General features: G+C 39.7%; 1 non-coding gene across 1 annotated transcript; it reads right to left on the bottom strand.

The window, feature by feature from the left end:
* Nucleotides 1–6,586: 6,586 nt before the first annotated feature.
* Nucleotides 6,587–6,693, bottom strand: LOC148577466 (small nucleolar RNA R71). The gene has a single exon (XR_015904272.1). It is a non-coding gene; the product is annotated as a small nucleolar RNA R71 (small nucleolar RNA).
* Nucleotides 6,694–15,966: the final 9,273 nt, after the last annotated feature.

Below are 15,966 nucleotides of genomic sequence, written 5' to 3' on the forward strand. Positions count from 1 at the left end.
TCTAACGTGGAAGAAGAAGATGATGCCAACGTTAGTGACACTCACCTTTGTCACTAACGTTGGACTAAGCCCATATTGGCTACATTAAAAGCCACGTTAACCCAGTTAACGTGGACTCTAACGTGGAGGGAGCAAGAATCACCAACGTTAGTGACACTCACCTTTGTCACTAACGTTGGAGATGGCTATCAATACCACGTTAGAAGTCACGTTAACCTAGTTAACGTGAACTCTAACGTGGGAAGTAGGGGCATTCTGAAGCGTTAGTGACAAAGGTAAGTGTCACTAACGCTCTCGAAGATTTGGCAAGCCTACGTTAAAGGCTACGTTAACTATTCTAATGTGAACTCTAACGTAGGGAGAAAGGGGTACTCTCAATGTTATTGAAAAAGGTAAATGTAACAACCCTGCTTTTCGAGTACGCGAGATCGTTTCTGAATACACGGATTTCTCCGAAAGATCAGTAAAGGGAATACCTCTTCTGTATCATCAAGCATTTCAATCCTCATTGTCATTATATTATCTTTAACTCAGGACCTTAGTTGAGACAAGCTCGATAACGCGGTCACAAAGAACCTAGTTTTTGAACCGTTTCGGTTAGGGGTTTTGATTCGGTTTTTCGTAAATAGTCTCAGTTTGACAAACCAGACTCGATTTATGAGAGGAGAGAGATAATGGTATAATATTATCATTTTATTAGTATTAGAAAATGCTTGAATGATATTATAAGGTTACCTGGTCTGTTTTAGTTAAAAACAGAAAATCGGTTTAACCGGGTTTACGGTTTACTGGTGCAGCTTAGCACCAGCACTCTCTGATGACTTTAGCAATGCTAAGGCCTCATTATACATGTTCTATTCTCATAATAAATATTTTACTAGTGTCATTTATGCTAGTAGCTCAGAAAATAATTTTTAGAGATGTTTTTACAAGTGTTCCGATACACCTAGTTTTAGTAGTTATACACCTGAGATATTTTAATATTATTTTAATCCACCTCCAAGCCAACCAATCACAACTCACCTTACACCCCCAAGACACTCCAGGCTGGTCATTTACTCCCTTTGGCCGAAATTGAAAGGAGAGAAAAGAGAGAAAACTTCATGAACACTTAATCTTCAAATCTTGATTTCTTCTGAACCAAAACTCAAATCAAAACTCCGATTTCACCAAAATGATCCTCTCTTCTTCCTCTACATAACCATGTAACTTATCAAGGCTGGAAATAAGGTTAGATGGCTGTACCTTTCCCATTTAAATTCGGTTTTCAAGGAAAACCATGCAAAACATGTGTTTTCTTGATGTTCTTCCTTAGGAATCATGCTTAACTTGACTTGAGGGCCAAGAAACATTAATTTTCAGCAAGTCTAAGGTGAGATATCTCTTCCTAACGTGCTGAGGGAGATTTGGTCAGTTGAGAGTTTGTGGATTTAAAGTTGTTCTTGATGTGTTTTAGGAGGAAAAAGTGCTTAAGGACCACCTGAAAGTCTAACCGAATTTGGAGCAGCAAATCAAGGTAGGGATTGACGAATTTAATCTTGATTGATTGTGTTTGAGTTGTATGATTATGATATGGTTTGGTTATGCTTGAAATTGATTGTTTATATGAGTAATTCTTGTTGAAATTTTGGTGAAAATTTGATGAAATTTGATGATATTCAACTTTGAATTTGTATTCTTCATGGCTGCTGGAAAAACGAACCCTAGACCTTAAATTGGGGTTCAATTTGTGTTAAAATCATGTAGAAAAGATGGGGTTTTAGTGGCTGCAATTTTATTTTGAATTTTGGTAAAAATCGGTTGCTGAAAAGACTGAAAAATGGGTAAAAACAGAGAAAGAATCTGAAGAATTTGTGAAGAACATGAAGAACACTTTGAGTGTGGTGAAGAACAATGAAGAACACCTTTTAGATCTTGAAAAGGGCAAGGAAGTAAATATTTTGGTGTTTGAGGGGTTATTTTGTAATTTCTGGAAGTTAGGGTGGTAAAAGTAGAAATATTAAAAGTTACGGGTGGTAAAAAGTGAATTTTAAAGGTTAAAGGTAAAGTTAAGGTAATTTTCGAAAATATATTAATAAAATAATAAATAATAATAAAATATTAAATAATAATATTTAATTAAAAATAATATTTTAATAAAAATAATAAAATAATGCGGAAAAGGCAATTTTCTGTAAAAGCTTTAGAAAGACAACTTTAAGCGCAGAATCTCATAATTACCTTCATAAAACACTTAGGGAGTGGTAAGAACATATTAGTGAGGCAAAGATAAAAGAAAGATAAAAAGTTGAAGAAAAGATAAAAGTCGAAGAAAAAGTCTGTAAAGTTTTAATGACAGAAAAACAGACAGAGAATAGTAAACGAACTAGGGCAACTTAGTTAGTACTTGAGTCACGACTAGGGTTAGGTATTATATGAAAAGTTAAACTGTTTCAGTATAGACTTAATGAACCTATACTTGGGACGGACTAACCATTCATACCAAAATTTACATAAGCTTTAAATACATATGTTAAGCAGAGAAGTCAAAGCAGTGTAAAGAAACACATAGAATAGAGTAACCAGAGAAGAATAAAGGGATACAAAGAAAAGAGCAATCAGAACAGAGTAAAGATACAATGAGAAAAGAGTAATGTAACAAAAAGAATAGAGAAGAAAAGTATAAGAATAAGGAGTTAAGCCTTGTGGCATGATGTTCTGTTGTATGTTCATCTGCTGCTTTTCCATTGGCCCTAGAGGTCCTGTAGGCCTAAGTTCACCTACAGTGAGTTGTTATTCTTGTAGGCAGAAGTTCACCTGCAGTGAGTTGTCATTTCTGTAAGCCGAAGTTCACTTACAGAGGTGCCATTTCTTTAGGCCGAAGTTCACCTATAGAAAGTTGTTGTGTTGTGTTTAGACTATCCCTGTAAGCCGAAGTTCACTTACGGGAGTGCTATTTCTGTAGGCCCAAGAGATATGTTTATTCATTTGTTGCGTTAAGGCAACGCCAGATATATTTGTATGATGATCTACTGCGTGAAGGCAGTCAGATAAATAGTGGTGCGACCACTGAGAACACTTTCCTACGGTACAGATCCATATTTTATTTCTGTAAGGCAGAGGGGTTATTTCCTGCTACAGAAGTACCGTGACCGCCTGTTCCATTTCTGTAGTGGCAGAGGGGTTATTTCCTGTATACAGAAGGTGTGTCGGCATACATCCCTGCAGTGGCAGATGTGTTATTTCCTGCGTGTAGTGGACCCTGTGGTGGCAGAGGGGTTATTTCCTGTACACAGGGGTATAGCCAATAGGAAAGCCTTATCCAGACAGAGGTTGCTGGATAACGTCGGGAGCGGGTTAGTAACCGACAGATGAGCTCATTACCTGCACTAGGGCTAGACATGCATCATTCTTGTCTGTGCATCATTCTCTGTTGCATTCCTTTCTGTGTGTGATCTATTTCTTTGTGTTTGTCTGCTTGTATGCTATTTCTATGTTTTATTTTCTTGTATTCTTTTGTTTGTGTTCTGCTTTCTATTGTCTCTACTTTCTCTTTCTGTCTTTATCTTTTGTTTACTGCTTCGCTATATTCTATTATTCGTCTACTAATCAACCCCAAATAAATGAATATAACTAATAACCCCGACCCTACTAAGAACTCCCCAGTTCTTACCCCTTCTCTCTCTCTTCCCCCTTCAGATGGAAGTTTGGGTACACTTCCGTAGTTCACTGACGACCGTTCGCAAAAAAATTTCCGCTCTAGGTAGTCTGCTGAGTCTAGAGTGAACTCCGTTTCTGTTTATATGTAAATACTGTGAGACCAGCCAACATCTGCACCCTGCTTATCTACAAACTTTAACCTAAGTCCTCCGTACAATGTTGCTGTTATGTGGCCACTCGATGAAGTACTTGAGAGACGTTCTTTGATGACATATGATCGTGCAGAGGATTAGTAGACGACCTTCCACCTTTTGATGACGATCCACCTGACTTGAGTTTTGAAGACTTAGAATGTATTTTCCCTCGCTTTAGTGGTATAGAGGGAATAGGTGAGTATAGAGTTTAGGCTAGCCTGGGTGCCAGCTTAGGGACTTCTTGAACAGGTCAGGGCCTGGGATGTTGTATGTATATATATGTATATAGATATTATTTAGCTATATCTAGGGGTGTCCTAACTAAAGAACTTTACTCTAATAAAGGCTGGATAACCGAATGATATCAACTGCTTGTGATATATTTATGTATGGTTGTTTATAACTGTTTTATCTGTTATCAGTTGTGAATTGCTTATGAATGATTTCGTCTATTAATCCAAATGTTTTCAAAAAAAAAAAGTACCTCGTAAAATAACTACGCTTTTAACAACGAATCAGGCTCATATAATAAATAATAAATAATAATTAGGAAGACAAGTTGGTAGCGCTCAGTTTCTAGTATGATCATGACGTACCAGAAATTGGGTCGTTACAGTAAACCCCAGTAACGTTTGCGAAGGGCCAAGGGTCAACGTTAGTGGTCACGTTAGTGCCACTAACATTGAAGTTAACGTGGACCACTTTGGGTTAGGAACGTTAGTGAAAAAGGTGATTGTCACTAACGTTCTCAACCCCACATTTTCACTTAACGTTAACACCACTAACGCCCTAAGCTAAAGTCCCTGCCTACTTCACATTTTCTCTGCAAGTAAAGCTGAGCCCACTGAAGAAGATAACTGCTTTAACTCAAGATCCAAAGGCCCATATCCAAGACATGAAGAGCCAACTAGAAGATCAGAAGAATAGTATAAATAGGGAGAGCTTTGAACTAGAAAGCAGCTTTTGGGCATTATTAGAATTACTCTCTGTATTTTACTTTCTCTGCACTTCTAGTTTAACTTTCAGAATGTACTCTCCATCTTTGCTTTCCATTCCCAGAGCTATGAACAACTAAACCCCTTTCATTGGGTTAGGGAGCTCTGTTGTAATTTGATGGATCAATAATAGTTTTCATTATTCTTCTTCTTTCTTTTCTCTTGATTTTACTAGAAAGCTTTCAATCTTTAACCAATTGAGTAGTTATCTTGGAAAAGAAGATATTCATACTTGGATCTCTTCTGAACCTTGGAAAAGGGATGAAGAGATCATGCTAGAAATGTTTTCTCATGTTTGACTAAATTGGGGTTTGGGCGGATATGGTGACATATAATTCTCCCAATACTTTGATTTGGAAATACATGTGGTATAATCAGTGACCACACTTCATCTCTTCTCATGAGCAATTAGACCAAGGAATTGGCTATTGATCTGATTTGAGAGATTGAATTACCAAGGAATTGGAATTCAATCACTTAAGATTGCCAAGGAGATCAATGAATGCATTGGTTGAGGAAGAGATGAAAATGAACTTGATCCGGAGAATGCAACATCTCCTAAGCCCAATGAATTCCCCATTTCTGATCTTACCCATTCTCTTTACTTTATGCCATTTAATTTCATGCTAAACTTCCCTTCCCCATTTAAGATTCTACAATTTACTTCTCGTCATTTATTTTCTGCTATTTACTTTCCCGCCATTTAATTTCTTGTAATTCTCAACTCACTTTCTACTTAGCTCAACTAGAACATTCTTCCAATTAAAGTTGCTTGACCAATCAATCCCTGTGGGATTCGACCTCACTCTACTGTGAGTTTTTACTTGACGACAATTCGGTATACTTGCCGAGGTAGATTTGTTAAGGGACAAGTTTCCGTGCATCAAATTTATGGCACCGTTGCCGGGGATTGATTTTGTATCAACGATGATTAAATTGGTGGATAACTAGATTGAGCATTTGTTTTTATTTTGTTTGATTTAAGTTCATTTGAGTAATTTACTTTCTGTTTAGCTATTTTCTTCCCTTTCCCCTACCCATTTTCTTAGTTGTTTACAATTCAGTCACTAACCCACTAACTGTTTGATATATTGCATCACTCACGCTAACAGCATTTCTGTAGAAATTACTGTCTGCACCTATTCTTCTTGCTTTTGCCTTGTTGGTTGTATGACAGGTAGAAGAAGCGGGGCTTCAACTTCCTTCGATTCTGAACCTGAGAGGACCTTCCTTAGATTAAGGAGGGAAGCAAGAGGAAAGAGAGTAGTTGGTGCTGAGGAAGAGGAAGAGTACTTTGAACCAGACATGGATGAGAATATGGAAAACCATCATGAAGAAAAGGCTCATAACCATGGCAGAGAAGGTCCAGCGCATCAGGCTGGGCAAGAGAGAAGAGTTCTGGGTTCTTACATCAACCCAAACCCAGGAAACTGTGGGAGTAGCATCCAAAGGCCAACCATACATGCCAACAACTTTGAACTAAAGCCACAGCTCATCACCCTTGTTCAGAACAATTGTTCATTCGGAGGAAGTGTCCAAGAAGACCCCAATCAACATCTAACCACCTTCCTGAGGATATGCGATACTGTGAAATCTAATGGTGTTCATCCTGACACCTATAGACTACTTCTGTTTCCCTTCTCGCTCAAGGACAAAGCATCTAAATGGCTGGAATCCTTTCCAAAAGAGAGTTTAGCAACCTGGGAAGATGTGGTGAACAAGTTCTTGGCAAGATTCTATCCTCCTCAACGGATCAACAGGTTGAGAGCTGAGGTACAAACATTCAGGCAGTAGGATGGTGAGACTCTATATGAAGCATGGGAGAGGTTTAAAGACCTGACTAGAAGATGCCTGCCAGATATGTTCAATGAATGGGTACAGTTGCACATTTTCTATGAAGGCCCTTCATATGAATCAAAGAAGGCAGTAGACCACTCATCTGGGGGATCTCTGAACAACAAGAAGACCATTGAAGAAGCTATAGATGTCATTGAGACTGTAGCAGAGAATGACTACTTCTATTCTTCTGAAAGAGACAACACTAGAGGAGTGATGGAGCTGAACAATGTGGATGCACTGCTAGCTCAAAACAAGATGATTACCAAGCAATTAGCTGACCTCACCAAGAAGATGGAGGGGAATCAAGTAGCAGCAATCACCACTTCAGCAGCAACCCAAGAAGGAGTGAATGAAGAAGCAGAGGGTGATCAGGAACAAGCCAACTACATTGGGAATCCACCTAGATAGAATCATGACCCATACTCCAAAACGTATAATCTTGGTTGGAGGAACCACCCAAACTTTGGGTGGGGAAATCAACAACACCAAGGCCAAGATTAGAGACGCCACAACCCCAACAACAATGCAACTCACCAACACTCCACATAGAGGTCATACCAATACCCACCCAACAACACCTCTCAATATCCATACCAAAGTCAAAATGGCCCTTCTCATCCTTCCAATCTCAACTCTCCATCATCGGAAGAAAGACTATCAAGGATTGAGACTCTACTTGAAGGCATATGCAAGGAGATTTAAGATAACAAGGTCTTCAAAGAGGAGGTACGAGCCAATATCAAGAATCAGAGAGACACCATCAAGAGGCTAGAATTTCAAGTGGGATACCTATCTGAGAAGATTTCCAAACCTACTGATAGCTTCCCAAGTGACACAGAGAAAAATCCAAGAGGTGAAGCAAAGAAAGTCAGATGAGAAGATTGCAAGATGGTTACTATAAGTGATAAGGAGACTGAGGAAGAGCCGAACAAATCATCAGAACAACCTGAAGATACATCAGCAGGAAAGCAGGAAGAGAATCATCAAGAAACCACAACTACACAGAAAGAGCTGCTGAGACTCTATGCACCCTTTCCCCAATTACTCAATGGTGGTGTAGAGAAGAGAATATACTCAAGGTTTTTTGACATATTTGCATCTTTCCATGTAAACATACCATTCATCAAGGCCCTCCAACAAATTCCCTCATACATTAAGTATATGAAGGAGCTGCTGACCAGGAAAAGCTCACTCAAGGGAGGACAAACCATAGTGATGAATAAAGAGTGCAGTGCTCTCATTCAACCAGAGCTACCTACAAAAAGGAAGGACCCAGGGAGTTTTCACATCCCCTGTGCCATAGGAAAAACAATGTTTGATAAAGGACTCTGTGATCTGGGAGCAAGCATCAACCTAATGCCTTTATCCCTTATGAAGAGGCTGCAAATCAATGAGCTGATGCCCACAGACGTAGTCATCAGGCTGGTGGACAAAACTCAAAAACAAGCAATAGGAGTGGTTGAAAACGTGCTGGTGAAGGTTGGGAACTACTCCTTTCCCACAGACTTTGTCATACAGGAAATGGAAGAAAGTCATCTTCACCCAAGCATATTGGAAAGACCATTCTTAGCTACAGCCAGAGCGCTCATAGATGTGGAGCGAGGAGAGCTAATACTGAGGGTACATGACGAACAACTCACCTTCAATGTCTTCAAACCCACACAAGAAGCAAGTCAGGAAGGCAAGGAACTAACGACAGAGCATGACAGAGCAATGGTGGGAGAAATAAGCATTGAGGAACAAGCTGTACACTCAGGAATTTCTTTGGGTGATGAACAAAATAATCAGCAGCTGCCACAGCTAAAGGAAACTCAAGCGGAGCCAAAACCACCAGAATCATATGGGACCAGCAACAAAATCCCCCTAGGAAAAGAGACCACAAAGAGCAGGATAACAGCAAAAGAAACAAAGAAGAAGATACCAAGGAGATGGAGGAACAAAAAGATCCCTACAGAAGATTTCTCTCCAGAAGATAAAGTGATCTCAGCTTACTTCCTAGATATCCCACCTCATCTTCCCACCATCCCATCTCAGTTACCTAAGGTTTTCACCATCAACAAAGTTCTCTCCCTAGAACATGTAGAGATCATTGATGAAGCCAATGGATATAGGTTTACTGCAAGAGGGGAAGATTTGAAGCATTACCAACCACCCTTACAAAGGAAGAACGTCAAGCTAGTGACGCTAAAGAAGCGCTTCATGGGAGGCAACCCATGTTTTACATGCTTTTAAAGTATTTAATAAAGCAAGGTTCATGGATCGCAAATCAACTTTGACATATCCTTGAATAAATCCTTTTATGCAACATATAGTGAAGAACAAGTTTGGTGTTTCAAGCACACTAAGAGGACATGAATGCAACTCATAGCATGTCACTCTTAGCACCTTGAAGAAATCATCGTACACCACATTGCCACAAACTATGTTTGGTGTCACCATGGTTGCATACATGAAAATCTAATTAGTCAGTTGGTTTGCATTTGTGAATAGCACTTAGTAGTTAACAACAAAAACTTTAAAATGTAGTTATTCTCTTCTTTTTAATTTTTTCCGCCACTTTCCACAAGTTTTCTTTTAATCACATTTCTTTTATTTTGTAGGAGAATTGATGGGACAATTGAAAGGTTCGGCCACCACAAAAAGAGAAGTCTATACACGTGTCTCCAGGGGGATTGCATTGGAAATTGTTGCCATGCAACATTGGAAGGAGAACAAGCTTGGAAACTGAACCAACCCCATTATAAAGTTGATGATCCTTATGCTCATCCCATGCAAAACCCCATCTGTCCATCACACAACCACCCCATCAATCCACACCTTTCATTTACTCATCATTTCCCTATATAAGTGATTCCTAGTCCGTACTTCCCTTCACATTCCAGCAACCACTTCTTCAAACTTCTCACTCTCGAAGTACAATTCTCCAAGCTACACCCTATCCAAACCCAACCGAATTTTACCACTCATCACTAACCTCAACACCTTCACTTTTCAAAAATCATTCATGGCATCATCAAGCTCCAAGAGGCAAAAGAGAAAGGAACCGGTTGAGAGCAGCCCTTTTGATGAAGGGAAATTCAAAACTGCATTCCATGAACGTGAATTTGAACGGATAAAGCTCAAAAAGATATTGCCTGAGTTAATATTCCAGTTCAACGAAGATGAATGCCCACAGATTCGAGAGAAGATCGAACAAAGGGGTTGGCAAAGGCTCACGAACCTAGCAACAAAGATAAATGAAAACCTCATCAAAGAATTCTATGCAAATATGGTCAGAGAAGACAAAACCAAGGCCCCCTCCTTTAAAAGTTACGTGAGAGGAACAGAGGTGGACTTCAGCCCCAATGCCATAACAAGGGTTCTTCAGCTGAAATCACCACATTTTGATGAGCCCAGTTATCACGTGAGAATAAGTAATGGCCCCGACAATAATGAACTTGAAGAAATTGTGAATGATATGTGTGTTATAGGATCTGACTGGGAAAGGTATTCAGATAGAAGACCTCGGTTCATCAGGAGAGGAGACCTCATCCCGGAAGCCAAGGGATGGTTTGAACTTGTGAAGAGATCTATCCTCCCAGCTGCAAACAATTCTGAGGTCAACATTACTCGAGCTACTATGGTACACTGCTTAGTAAATGGTGGAGTCATCAATGTGAACGAGATTATAGTTGAGTGGATTCAAGAATCAGCTGAGAAGAATGATCCAGGTGCTAGACTTTGGTTCTCCAGCACCATCCTTAGGCTGTGTACGAAAGCCAAGGTAGTCTTCGAGGACAGCAATCCAACTTGGGTAAACCCTGGAAGGATGGTTACACTCCAGCGTATAACATATGTGACACCCGCCCAACAACAAAGAAGGCCTCAAATAGGGAGAAGAACACCACAAGAAGAACCTCACCAAGAAGAACCTCAACAGGAAGAATATCAGCAAGAAGAGTACTATGATCCAACCAATATAAATCTGGGACACATTCAAGGAGCCATTGAGGACTTGGCAAGGAGATATATAGAAGGGCAAGAGCAACAACTACACGTTCAATCCCAAAGGATGGATCGTCAAGAAGAACTCCTTTAATTGGATGAATCAACAAGGGGAGTGGTAGAAACAGCAAATGGAACATTATTCCCAGCTCACTCAAGCCATCAATCAAGTGACTGAAAGGCAAGAGTGTCAAGATAAATGCCTTCAAGAACTCAACCAACGCCAGCTAGCTCAGACGAAGGCATTCAATGAGTTCAGTGTACTTAATGAAGGATGGCAACTACGTAAGGAGGAGTTCAACATAAACACTCAAGCCAAGTTGAACTATATGTCTAGTCATATGCATAATCTACACTCTACAATCCCTAGGTATGATGAGGTCCAAAAAGATCTCACAGAACAAGAGGAAAGGAAGGTGAAACAGTAGAAGGAAACATTGAAAAAGAAGATGGAAGATGCTGGCTTCTGGAAGAAGTTGATTGGAAAAAGCAAGGGAAGTGGGAGTGCAAGCACTCAAGAAAAACACAAGGAGGACAAACAGGAGGGAGAGCATGAACAACCCCATTAGTAAAAGGTGGTGGAGTTCCCTTATTGTTCCATCTTTCTTTTTCAAGTCTTTTAAATAAGGAAAATCATGTATGAAATAGAACATGCTTCCTTGGTAGTTTAGGAATTTCAATTCTGTCTTTAGTATTCTCCTTACTTAGGTCTATGCTTGCTGGTTCAAGTTGCCTGTTTTCATTTTCATCTTGCTTATTGTATGCTTGTTCTTTTAAGCTAAATAAAAAAAGAGATGTTATGAAAGACCAGAGTGATGTTCAAGTTGTGGAGTAGGTTCTTAAAGTTGTGGTGTAGTAATCACTTAGCTAAGTTGGTTCACCAACAAGGTGGGAAGGCAACTATCTGTCCTGAATCATATACTTGAAACACACCCCATGAGACTAGCTAAACAATAAGATCCTAATAAGAAAAAGGAAAAGAACAATAAGAGTTAAAAAAGAAAGAAAAGTTAATAAAGAATAAGGCTAGGCACCAAGGGCATGAAACTTGAGGGATGTGTCTCTGGTGCTCTTGTACCAAGGATCTGCTTGGATGAATAAGTTCTTAGGAGTGCTTCATCACTTGGTAACTTGGGTTAACTAACCCGGGATTATCAACTGAAAATCCACTATCAAGAGCAACCTTGCTACAGAATATTTAGTAACCCAAAGAGGTGCTGGACACCAAGACCTCAAGGAAAGAAAATAACAAACCATGTGCCTGTGGTGTGCATGTATGGGGGAGAGAGACTTGAGGGAGTAAGTCCTTAGGGGTGTTTCAACACCTAGCACCTTGAACCAACTGGTTCAGGAGTGTTGGCTGAAAGCTTATCTTAAAGAGTCGCCCCCTCACAGAACACTTAGCCTAAGGATGAAATAAAACTTGGAAAGACAAAGGGATCAATAAATAAAAGTCTCAAAGGGTGCAATCAAGTGAGTATTCCAAGGCATGATAAAGGTCTGAAAGCCAGTAAAGGAATGAACCTAAGTTGCTATGCATGAAACCCCATAAAACCAAGAACATGATTTTCACAATAATGATTCATTCATCTTGTTATTTCATTCATCATTCTCTTGTTCCAGTACTTGCTTAGGGACAAGCAAGCTTTAAGTTTGGTGTTGTGATGCCAGGGCATTTTGGCCAGTTTCACTGACCTTTTCTTTATGGTTTTAAGGTAGTTTCATGCATTTTCTTAGGAAATAAGCAAGTTTTGGGTAAATAATCACTTACATCTTGATTCAAGCAAACATTGTGAATTTTACATGATTTCATGAGAATTATGCATGAATTAAAGGACAAATTGAATGATGCATGTCTCATAACTTGGATTAGAGCTTTGATGCACTTTATTGCTTGATTTCAGGATAAAGGAAGCAAGGAAGAACCACGTTAGTCTAGCTAACCTGACCACTAACGTGGAATGAAAGCTAGCTTGCAACGTTAATGAGAAAAGTGATTGCCAATAACGCCTTCGTGAGCCATCATAGCCCACGTCAATTGCCACGTTAAATATGGTAACGTGGAAGCTAACATGGAAGAGAAGTAGAACTCCAATGTTAGTGGTAAAAGTAAGTGCCACTAACGTTCAAAAAGCGGAAATTGGCCACGTTAAGAGCCACGTTAACTTAGTTAACGTGAGCTCTAACGTGGAAGAAGAAGATGATGCCAACATTAGTAAGACTCACCTTTGTCACTAACGTTGGACTAAGCCCATATTGGCTATGCTAAAAGCCACGTTAACCCAGTTAACGTGGACTCTAACGTGGAGGGAGCAAGAATCACCAATGTTAGTGACACTCACCTTTGTCACTAACGTTGGATTGAGCCAATATGAGCCACGTTAGTTGCCACGTTAATTACATTAACGTGGAAGCTAACGTGGAGAAGAGGGATGATGAGCCAACATTAGTGACACTCACCTTTGTCACTAACGTTGGAGATGGCTATCAATACCACGTTAGAAGTCACGTTAACCTAGTTAACATGAACTCTAACGTGGGAAGTAGGGGCGTTCTGAAGCGTTATTGACAAAGGTAAGTATCACTAACACTCTCGAAGATTTGGCAAGCCTACGTTAAAGGCTACGTTTACTATTCTAACGTGAACTCTAACATAGGGAGAAAGGGGTACTCTCAACGTTATTGAAAAAGGTAAACCCCAGTAACGTTTACGAAGGGCCAAGGGTCAACGTTAGTGGTCACGTTAGTGCCACTAACGTTGAAGTTAACGTGGACCACTTTGGGTTAGGAACGTTAGTGAAAAAGGTGATTGTCACTAACGTTCTCAACCCCACATTTTCACTTAACGTTAACACCACTAACGCCCTAAGCTAAAGTCCCTGCCTACTTCACATTTTCTCTGCAAGTAAAGCTGAGCCCACTGAAGAAGATAACTGCTTCAACTCAAGATCCAAAGGCCCATATCCAAGACATGAAGAGCCAACTAGAAGATCAGAAGAATAGTATAAATAGGGAGAGCTTTGAACTAGAAAGAAGCTTTTGGGCATTATTAGAATTACTCTCTGTATTTTACTTTCTCTGCACTTCTAGTTTAACTTTCAGAATGTACTCTCCATCTTTGCTTTCCATTCCCAGAGCTATGAACAACTAAACCCCTTTCATTGGGTTAGGGAGCTCTGTTGTAATTTGATGGATCAATAATAGTTTTCATTATTCTTCTTCTTTCTTTTCTCTTGATTTTACTAGAAAGCTTTCAATCTTTAACCAATTGAGTAGTTATCTTGGAAAAGAAGATATTCATACTTGGATCTCTTCTGAACCTTGGAAAAGGGATGAAGAGATCATGCTAGAAATGTTTTCTCACGTTGGACCAAATTTGGGTTTGGGCGGATATGGTGACATATAATTCTCCCAATACTTTGATTTGGAAATACATGTGGTATAATCAGTGACCACACTTCATCTCTTCTCATGAGCAATTAGACCAAGGAATTGGCTATTGATCTGATTTGAGAGATTGAATTACCAAGGAATTGGAATTCAATCACTTAAGATTGCCAAGGAGATCAATGAATGCATTGATTGAGGAAGAGATGAAAATGAACTTGATCCGGAGAATGCAACATCTCTTAAGCCCAATGAATTTCCCATTTCTGATCTTACCCATTCTCTTTACTTTATGCCATTTAATTTCATGCTAAACTTCCCTTCCCCATTTAAGATTCTGCAATTTACTTCAGGTCATTTATTTTATGCTATTTACTTTCCCGCCATTTAATTTCCTGCAATTCTCAACTCACTTTCTGCTTAGCTCAACTAGAACATTCTTCCAATTAAAGTTGCTTGACCAATCAATCCCTGTGGGATTCGACCTCACTATACTGTGAGTTTTTACTTGACGACAATTCGGTATACTTGCCGAGGGAGATTTGTTAAGGGACAAGTTTCCGTGCATCACTTCTCCATTATCATTCTAACACAATGGTGTCTGACATCTTTTTCCGTAGAGAGCTTCATAAGGTGCCATCCTGATACTTTGTTGGTAGCTGTTATTGTAGACGAATTCTTTCAACGGCAAATATTTATCCCAACTGCCTTGGTTATCCATCACGCAAGATCTTAGCATGTCTTCTAATGTCTGGGTTGTCCGTTCTGATTATCCGTCTGTCTGAGGATGGTATGCTGTACTCATGTGCAATTCTGTCCCCAATGCTTTTTGAAAAGCTCCCCAGAATCTAGAAGTAAATCTCAGATCTCGATCTGAAACAATTGACGAAGGTATCCCATGCAGTCGTACGATTTCTTGAATATATATCCGTGCAACCCTTTCTAATGTGTGGTCAACTCGAATCGGAAGGAAATGCGCCAATTTTATCAAGCTGTCCACAATCACCCAAATAGCATCGTGTCCTATTGAGGTCCTTGGCAATCCCGTGACAAAATCCATAGTGATCTGCTCCCATTTCCATTGTGGTATTTCTAAGGGTTGTAGGGTTCTAGACGGCCTTTGATGTTCCACCTTCATTGGTGTACGGAATTGTGATCACACTTTTCACAACTCTGGTACAACTAACCAGCAAGTGCACTGGGTTGTCCAAGTAATAAAACCTTACACGAGTAAGGGTCGATCCCACGGAGATTGCCGGCTTGAAGTAAGCTATGGTTATCATGTAAATCTTAGTCAGGTGGATTCAATTGGTTATGAGTTTTGATAATTGAAAGATAAATAAAACGTAAATTAAAATAAAGATACTTATGTAATTCATTGGTGGGAATTTCAGATAAGTGTTTGGAGATGCTTTGTTGCTTCTGAACCTCTGCTTTCCTATTGTCTTCATCCAATCATGCATGCTCCCTTCCATGGCAAGCTGTATATTTGTGGATCACCATTGTCAATGGCTACCATCCGTCCTCTCAGTGAAAATGGTCCAGGTACAGTTTTTGTACGGCTAACTGTCAAATCTCTCGTCTCGGATGAAAAATACCAGGCACAGCTACCGCACGGCTAATCATCTGTCGGTTCTCACTTACGTCGGCATAGGATCTCTCTATCCTTTTGCACACTGTCACTACGCCCAATATTCGTGAGTTTGAAGCTTGTCATAGTCATCCCGTCCCAGATCCTACTCGAAATACCACAGACAAGGTTTAAACTTTTCAGATATCACGAATGCTGCCAATTGGTTCTAGCCTCTACCACGAAGGTTCTAATCTCACGGATTCGAATGCTCTGTTGTCAGGAGAGGCAAGTCAAATCCGTGGATCAGAGACCCAAGAGATTATATTCCGGCTGTCATCCAATGACTATGTTTAAC

This window comes from Arachis ipaensis, chromosome B1 (genome assembly GCF_059453495.1).
Source record: "Arachis ipaensis isolate K30076 ecotype BB chromosome B1, ASM5945349v1, whole genome shotgun sequence".
In the NCBI taxonomy this organism is placed as follows: Eukaryota; Viridiplantae; Streptophyta; class Magnoliopsida; order Fabales; family Fabaceae; genus Arachis; species Arachis ipaensis.